This window comes from Triticum dicoccoides, chromosome 4A (genome assembly GCF_002162155.2).
Source record: "Triticum dicoccoides isolate Atlit2015 ecotype Zavitan chromosome 4A, WEW_v2.0, whole genome shotgun sequence".
Classification (NCBI taxonomy): domain Eukaryota; kingdom Viridiplantae; phylum Streptophyta; class Magnoliopsida; order Poales; family Poaceae; genus Triticum; species Triticum dicoccoides.
Genome location: NC_041386.1, coordinates 748,358,649 through 748,367,272, shown reverse-complemented (window position 1 = coordinate 748,367,272; position 8,624 = coordinate 748,358,649).

The window sequence follows — 8,624 nt, the reverse complement described above, 5'->3', positions numbered from 1 at the left end:
CGGTGGGTGCGAGGATGCGGTGGCGGGCAGGCGCGGTGGCGCGGCGGAGTCAGGCGATGGGCGCTGGGGTGCGGTCACGGGAAGGCGGCGTGCCTAGTGCAGCGGGCATGGGGGCGCGACGGTGGGCGTGGGGGCGCAGCGGTGGGTGCGGGGGCACGGTGGCGGGCAGGCACGAGGGCGCGTTCGCTGGTAGGCGGCGGGTAGAGTGCAGCAGGCACGCGCGAGAGAGGACTAGTGGGTCGCTGATAAGTGGGGCAGGGGCGAACACGAGAAGAGGAGAGTGAGCAAGCAGAGCGCAGCGGGCACGCGCGGCAGAGGACTAGTGGGTCGCTGATAAGTGGGGCAGGGGCGAACAGGAGAAGAGGAGAGTAAGCGAGCAGAGCGCAGCGGGCACGCGCGGGAGAGGACTAGTGGGTCGCTGATAAGTGGGGTAGGGGCGAACAGGAGAAGAGGAGAGTGAGCGAGCAGAGCGGCCATCCATACACATTTGTGAACCAAGTTTTGGTCAGGTTTGGGGTCAAGCTGGACAAAAAGAGACATCAGCGGACCACTTTGTTCGTTGTGGTACGCCCGTTGGGCCTAGTTTTGCTTCAAACAGGACATATGCGGACATTTTAGGGTCGTGCGGTGGAGTGCCCTTACTTCGCAGCGTTGAACGTCCGGATTGTTGCACCCAGTGCATGGCGTGCATGGGCTCCCTCGATTAGATGCAGGACAGGTGGCCACTAGGAAGGGCAGAATGGACAAACCTAATTAACCTCGAGATGAAAGTATTTCACAAACTAAACTATTCGAGAAAAAATTTCACTTACCTGACCCTTTTGTGTAGCGCACGACATCCAGGTGCCACACTACACTATGCAGCGCCTAACTCTTAGGCGCTACATATCTGACCCAGCATGGCATACATCTGCTGTCTAAAAATTGCTAAGTCAATGTGTAACGCCTAAGAGTTAGGCTCTAAATAAAAGGGTTAGTTGAGTGAAATTATTTTTTGAACAGTTTAGTTTGTGAAATACTTTCGTCACAAGGTAAAATTTGTCAAATCTGCCACTAGGGAGTGATCCGATAAGGTGATCATTAGCAGATCATTATTGGCATTACTTGGTGGGGCCACCGGGACCGCATCCATCTCCGTGCTGGCCGTATTCTCTGCCTCTGAACCAATGGACGGGCAATCTACACCCTTTCCTGTCTCTGGGTCGGTCAAAAGCCCTCCCCTGCTGTAAAAGCATTGGTCTCGTCCACTTTGGGCGTATGGCTGTCTGCAGAGGCAGCTTTGCCATCCTGTCCAAAGCAGCTGGATGGGGCCACCGGTTCCTTAGTAGTTACTGGCTGGTCCAGCTGGTCGGCCTGAATTGCTCGTCTCTGCGGGAGAGCCGGCGTTGGATCCGTAGAGGAGGTGACGGTACCACCGGCCCTCCCACCCCCATCATCACGGCGGTCGTCCAACTAGTAGACTTATCCATGCAAGATTATGGCTAACAGTGGGTGCGTGAGTGTGAATCTGGCTATTAAAGACCGTGTATTTGCATTGTGTGTAAACAGTGAACGTGAGAAGAAATAGTGAAAAGGCACAACTGTGTGCCTGCCACAAAGCTTGCGTGTTCTTCTTCCTCATGTGTGTTTTTTTCTCTTTTTGCGGGTGGATCGTCCGTGCATGTTAGCTAGCCTAGAACAAAAAAAGTACGCAAAGGGACAATATGGTGCTTCATTGACATGGCAGTGATTGATGGAGCCGGCGAGCTGTTGGTAAGCTCGGCCAGGCCTCATTCCCTGGCTCGCATGACCACCCAACTCGGCTAGGCTCGCGTCCAGGTTTACGATTGACTACTGAACTGATGCATTATTTGCTATGCCACATTTTGACAGGATCTTTAACGACTGGGAAGATGGGTTGATGCTCTCTTTCCTTATGGAGTACTTGCGGCCTATTGTCAGCGATTTTCTCTCTTATCTCAGAAGAAGGACTATTCTACGTAAAAAAAATATGCGCATACATATGTGGCATATGCCTGCTGCTTTTGCTGCTATTTTACCCAATTGGATATGTGTTGTTGTATGTTGTGTCCCTAGTCTTGGGAATAATCTGTTTTGGGATGTACCAGTTTGGGCCTTTGATCGGTGCTGGGATCTACTTGTGGCACGTAATACAGCACGATTATGGTAACATGGACGGGGACAACACCAAAGCAAACCTGATGCCAGCATTGGACATATTCTATTATCTAATTCTCTGCCAAGGTGCAATCTTCTTTTTATGGGCGGCATCTCACCTTGTGGTTAGATCCTTTGCCCATTCACTCCGTCAAGTATGCGAGTTCCCAAGGATATGGGGTCATGCATCAGTTAGTAAGTACCTGGCTGACACCAGGTCAAAATGCTGGCGGGACCCTAAATCCATCAGGGATAGGAGATTGGTCAGGTACGCGGTCGATTTGCTGGACTCACAATCATCACAGGGCTACCTCTCCGGACTAAGGATGGTGGATGTGTTCATCAAGCACGAAGTGGATGTAAGGCCACTTATAATCCCCTCAAGTCAAAAGATTCAGAAGTTTATGGATACATTGAGGTGGAGTAGCAGCGACAGAGAGATTAAGGCGCTCGCCGCCAGGATATTGGCACATCTTGCATGTGACATTGATCTATCCCAGTTCCCCGGGGCAATGCGGTGCATATCCTCCCTACTTGGTACAACCCTACCATATTGGAACAACCAACAAAGATTCAATCATCAGTCACCTCAAGGTAAATGGGGGCAGCTATTCACAAAAATACAAAAAAGTAAATTGGGTCAGCTGTACGCAAAAATGCAAAAAAGTAAATTGGGCCAACTACATGCAAAAAGAACGAAAACTAATTTGGACCAGCAAGGAGAAGGGGACAGCCAAAGAGACTGCTGGAATGAGTTGATTCTGCAAGGCCTGACAATCCTAGAGAGGTTGGCGTCTGACCAACACAACTGCAGGGACATATGCTGCACCCCCGATCTAATCACCAAGATCATGTCACCCATGTACACGGACACACTAATCCAAGATATTAACATAACGGAATGGCAAGATGTAGTAAATGCAGCTTTCAGAGTGGTGCACCGGCTCATCTGTGCTCCCGACGCCGAGTGGACTGGCAGAAGGCTGTCCTGTGAAATCTCCTGTAGCAAGCAGGCGGTGAGCAACCTGGAGAGGATTCTTGATCAGGGCAACACAGCTAGCCAAGAATTGCAGATGCGAGCTATGGAGATACTGACAGAATTGGCTTTGGATCCATTTGCTAACCTTGCCACGGAAACAATAGAAAATCTTATCAACAAGCAGCTGCAGGTCTTCCTTAATGAAGGGATAGGAGAAGACCTTAAGGTTACGGCTGGGAAAACACTGGCATTACTATCCAAGACAAAACTAATATCCAAGACAGGAAATACCTCTGTGTGTATGATCAGCCAATACAGTTACATTGTTGATCAAGTCACCGGAATACTAGATGCTAAGAACAAGATCATATACCGAAAAATAGCAGCTGAGCTATTGGAGAATTTTTGTACTCTACATGCGATGGACAAGGAACATGTGAAGAACACCTTGCTGCCAAAGGTAACCGTGCAAAATTTGTTTATGTAACTCCAACATCTGCAAAACACTGTCACTGTGAAGTTAAAAACATAAGATATTGTGTTCTATTCTAACTAGCTAGGTGACCTCCGCATTTGTGTGGCTAGAATTTCTATATATTGTTGTACATATAATTTTATATTTTGATACTGACAGTATACAACTTTGACTATTTTTCCCATAAAAATATTAATATAAAATGGCCTATCCTTTTCTAATTGTGCATGTGTTGTTGCATCAAGTTATATTGTTTACGGAGCAATTTTAACATGCTCCCTCTTACCCCCTCTATTGTTTACCATATCTAAAACAACTTACGTTCATTTATTGTGTTGCTGCCAACCTCTACCCTTTTTTTCTCACAATGCTTTTTAGTTCCCTTGTGCAATACACTCGCACACATCACACATCAGAACCATCTGTTACCCGTGTCGTGCCTACCATGTGGATGGTCTTTATACATGTGTACACTCTTTGATTCTTCCCAGCCAAGTCTGTCAGTCTAAACCAATTCATGAATACTTCCCCTCATTTCTGTTGTACTCATGTCGTCTTTTCTTATAGTGGAAAAAACAGTACAATTTATTATGAGTTTATCTATATATATTATCATATGGAGATGATACCAAAACTAAATTGTTCATTCATTGTACTGTTTATTCCGAATTGTTTCTTATTTGATTTCTTGACAATGCCAAGGCCAATTTGTTTGGACTTCCGTTGACTTGATGCTAAGTGTTGGATCTATCATGATAAACAAAGTGTCATTTTAGTATATGTGGATGAACATGATTATTATTTTTATTGTGCCATAGGCATCGAACCTACCAAATTTTTATTTTTCATTAAAAAATAATGTCCCACTTGATCCTTTAGTTTATTCCATCCTCACTAACTTGGCTCAGATTGAAAACCTTGAATGGTATATCTCAAATCTGATCGGCTATCATATCTGTGATTTTGTATATGAACACCTATATTTCCTTATGTATACAAAATTGAATATGTCTTCATTATATTGACTGCTCAAGCAGACCGAATATAGTTTTTAGTGGAAATTGATATATTATTTTCCATATGTTCAGGATCTAGACAGGAAAATAATAGCGAGTAAACTCATTGGTGCCGATGACTGTAAAAATACTCATTGGTGCGACATCATAGAATGTAGTTGTGTCCGATCCAAACAAAGCATGTTTGGGCATTTTTCTTCTGTTTTTAATGCACACGGACTGCCCCCTTGCCCAAAATACAAACACCTAGATAATTGATTTATAATTAATCTCTTCCATTAAAAATTCGCCCATTAAGATCAAATAGAGTATAATTTTTTGCCTATGTGGACAGACGTGGTGGCTCATTTGTCTCTTGTTTTAGTAATATAATAATATAACAGATAGATGTTTCCTGTTTTTTTAATCTCAATCGCCTTCTGATCATCCTTTGGATAAACATCCAACCATCCTCATATCACATGACTCCATCCATAAGATACAGATAAAAATTTGAAGTAACGTCGTTCCAAAATTGTACACTTTGCAGTTGAATTGTTTTGGGCACTTTCAAAGGCTTCAACTTTAGGCTCACTAATGTGCAATTTTAAATGTTTGATATTTACGAAAGTTTCAGGCATGTGAGAATTAGCGAGTGTACACCTAATGGCTAAAATCATATACTGAAACATATTAATCGGATAGATTAAAAACCTTTACCAATATCATGTGTGAAATGATTTGAAGTTTTATGTTACATTATTGTTGCAGGTGCTCACAGAAGTCCTAACCAGTAAAAGGAAACCCCCATCAGAGGATGTTCCTTGGCTCACAATGTTACTAACATTGTGGTATGCGCTGTTAGGAGATAATCCACAGCAGCATGATGAAGAGAATCCACAGCAAGACGATGTAGAAAATCAACTTCAGGAACATAATGGCCAAACCAGTTCATCCAAGAAAAATGACACTCAAGGGGAAGCTATGATGGAATTGAAGGAAGCATTGTTATCCCTTACTTCAGTGATATTTGACAAATTTATCATCAGTGCAGACGATTTTGATCATGTGGCTCGAAAGGTTGCCCTAGGAGAAGGAGAATTTGTGGCGAACCTCAAGAACATAGTAGAAGAGAACTGTGAGGCCACAGCCAATAGCCTAAGAATCGTCAAGCTTTGCGGTCAGATTGCCATCACAATGATGCGGCGCAGCCAGTACAACACGCACTTCAAGGATCACAAATTCACGGAGATACTGTCCAAGGCTTCAAGTGTCATGTGTAACCTTGAAAGTTGCATGCTCTTCGCTGGGACAGATGGTGGTGCGAAGAAGACTGCGAGGCCCCTCCTCTCAGATCTTGTGAAAGAGGCAGAAGCATTGGTGGCTTAAAAATGTAATCGTGATTTCTACCATTATGATGTCCTATTTCCCCATATCAAATAATCATGTCTCCAGCTCTTGGAAACATGGAACTTGGCTTGTATCATTTATAAAACAATATTGTGTTGCTAGAATTGTACCATTTTTTACAGAGAGAATTGTACGCATTCTATGGAACATCTAATGCTACCATTTTTCTATGTGGAACCTTATGACTCATGTTATACTTGTTTCATATCAACTAGTTAATTGGCTGTGCGTTGCAACGGGGAAATGGAGATGGACTTGTTAACATGTTTAATTTTATTTTAACTACTTAGCTGTATCAATTGCTTGTGATATGAGGTAAAAAAGAAGCTGTCTCATTCACTCAACTCAAGAAGATAAACTATTTTAAAATGTCGAATGCTACCAACACTAGTAGAAAAGGGGCCAATGGTCCAGGACGGTCCAGCCCATTAGTCCCGGTTCAATCCAGAACCGGGACCAATGGGGGCATCGGACCCGGTTCGTGAGCCCCGGGGGCCGGCCGGGCCACGTGGCCCATTGGTCCCGGTTCGTCTGGACCTATTGGTCCCGGTTGGTGGGACGAACCGGGACCAATGGCCCTCGCTCCTGGCCCACCACCATTGGTCCCGGTTGGTGGCTTGAACCAGGACCAAAGGCTGCCCATTAGTCCCGGTTCAAGCCACCAACCGGGACTAAAGGGTTGGTCCTCGTTGCGGCCAGAGTTTAGTCCCACCTCGCCAACCGAAGGGAAATCGGACCGGTTTATAAGCCCCTCCCTCTCTACCTTATTGAGCTCCTCTGAAAATGAAAATAGATGCCCTTATATAGGGAATTTAGCCTAAATTCATACGGATTTCTCTTGAAATTCGTTATGAATTTAAGTTGAATTTCCTCTATAAGCGCATCTATGCTCATTTCTGAGTAGTTTTTTATATAGTTTTTTTTCTTTTCTGCTATATTTATTTTTTTCTTTTTATTTCTGAGTTGTAATAAGCCATTAAAAATAAGCATATATGCTATTTTTTAGTAAAGTTAATCAAAATTATTTTATATAGTGTTTTTTTCTTTTCTGCTATATTTATTTTTTTATTTTTATTTCTGAGTTGTAATAAGCCATTAAAAATAAGGATGTATGCTATTTTTTTAGTAAAGTTAATCAAAAAAATTTATATAGTTTTTTTCTTTTCTGCTATATTTTTTATTTATTTCTGAGTTGTAATAAGCCATTAAAATTAAGCATCTATGCTATTTTTTTAGTAAAGTTAATCAAATTTTTTTCTTCTATTTATTTCTGAGTGGTTTTTTATATAGTTTTTTTTTCTGCTACATTTATTTTTTTCTTTTTATTTCTGAGTTGTAATAAGTCATTAAAAATAAAAAAGAGGCGCAATGCTCGTTAATTTGCTTCAAGCATGACCAAGCATAGCACCTGTCGGCCAGGCATGACTTGACAGCTCCACCGAAACTCCGTGCAAGACGAAGCCGCTCCACCTCCTTCCTCTAACTTCCAGCGCTGCTCCACAAAACAATGCTCCCAAGAGAGAAACAACACCACCGTGCCGCCATTGTCCGGTCTGGAACACCAGATCCTAGGGTTTCCCCCGGAGCAATACGAGTGGGTCAACGGTAGTCACAAGACGATGCCTTCATCAAGGTAACGACATGGAACGCCGCCATCGCCCGCCGTCAGCTCGGTTTTCACCGGCAACTACGTCTCCCCGACTCGCAGCCGGTGCCAGATGACGGATCCCGAGATCCGAACACCTAGCCTCAGGCCGACCACCTCTGACGGAAGAGATGACCACCATCGCCGGCTGCAACGGTCAGAACATATCTAATCTATGCTATTTTTTAGTAAAGTTAATCAAAATTATTTTTTCTTCTATTTTTTTCTTAGTGGTTTTTTATATAGTTTTTTTTCCTGCTACATTTATTTTTTTCTTTTTATTTCTGAATTGTAATAAGTCATTACAAAAAAAAGAGGCGCAATGCTCGTTAATTTGCTTCAAGTCTTTTGGAATAGTGTCAACTGCACTGCACATAGCTCTGTGCAGTCTACCGTATTCCTCAAGGCTTGAAGCTAACCAACGTGCAGGAGCATTGAGCCTCTTCGTCATCGTCTCTGCACTCTGGGCTTATAAACAGCTGCGAGTGCCTCTCGCTTGGCGAGGTGGGACTAAAAAAACAGTTGCAGGAAGAATCAACAAAAAAATAGCTGCCGAAAATAAAAAAGTAGTTACACGGGTCCATTGGTACCGGTTCATGGCACCAACCGGTACCAATGCCACTCTTTGGTCCCGGTTGGTTGGACCAACCGGGACGAATGCACATCTTTAGTCCCGGTTGTAGCCACCAACCGGGACCAAAGGTCTTCGTTTCCCGTCCTTTGGGCTGCTAAAAAGAGGCCTTTGGTCCCGGTTGGTGGCACCAACCGGGACTAAAGGGGGCATTAGTCCCGGTTGGTGCCACCAACCGGGACCAATGCTCTTGCTATATATACAGGACTTGGCAGTTTTCGCCAAAACCCATCTCTTTCTCGCCCGACGCCTCTGCTCCTCGTCGCCGTCGCCGCCGAGCCCTGCCCCACGCCGCCCCGAGCCCGCCATCCCCGTCGCCGCCCCGAGCCCGC